At 72.0% G+C, this 593-nt stretch overlaps 1 long non-coding RNA gene across 1 annotated transcript; it reads right to left on the minus strand.

Moving 5' to 3' along the window:
- Nucleotides 1-96: 96 nt before the first annotated feature.
- LOC103251682 lies at nt 97-439 on the minus strand. The gene is made up of 3 exons (XR_503734.1): nt 367-439; nt 254-294; nt 97-178 (listed from the first exon to the last, which is right to left on the minus strand). It is a non-coding gene; the product is annotated as an uncharacterized LOC103251682 (long non-coding RNA).
- Nucleotides 440-593: the final 154 nt, after the last annotated feature.

Consider the following 593-nt stretch of genomic DNA (forward strand, 5'->3'; position numbering starts at 1 on the left):
GCGGGGCAGGCTGAGCTCAGGTCTGGGGAGGTCGGGGCTCTTCCCCCCCCCCCCCTGCATCCAACACTCACCCGGCTGCCCCCGCGGCCCCCTCGCCTCGGAGGCGGGACACCAACTTCTCGCTTCCACGCCGGATGGACTCGCGGAGCTTGGAGAAGGAGCTGCTGCGCCGAAGGGCCTAGGCGGGCGCCAGGGACGTGGGTCAGCCCCGCCCGGCGGCCCCGTCCCCACCCGGGCGCAAGGCCCCCCTCACCTGCTGTGCTGCGTCACCAGCTGCACCTGTGTTGGGGGCTCCTAGGGGGACATGGGGGGAGACTGAGGCAGGGACCCAGAAAGGCCGTTGAGGAGGGGTGGGCAGGGGCTCACCCAGGGGCGCGGGCAGGTCTTCGCCGCTGAGGATCTCCTTGTATAGCTCCTCTGCCTGCTGGTACTTGTTCTGCTTCAGGTAGGCCGAGGCCTGTGGGGGGGCACCGGGCACTCTTGGCCCCAGTCCGGGCGACTTGGGACCCAGGCGCCCCAGCCCCATGCCCCGCTCCCCGAGGCGTAGACCCGGCCTGCTCCCGCTCCGCTTAGACCTGGCCCTGGCGCGCAGT

This window comes from Carlito syrichta, unplaced genomic scaffold (assembly GCF_000164805.1).
Source record: "Carlito syrichta isolate Samal-C Ts95f unplaced genomic scaffold, Tarsius_syrichta-2.0.1 Scaffold143505, whole genome shotgun sequence".
Lineage (NCBI taxonomy): Eukaryota > Metazoa > Chordata > Mammalia > Primates > Tarsiidae > Carlito > Carlito syrichta.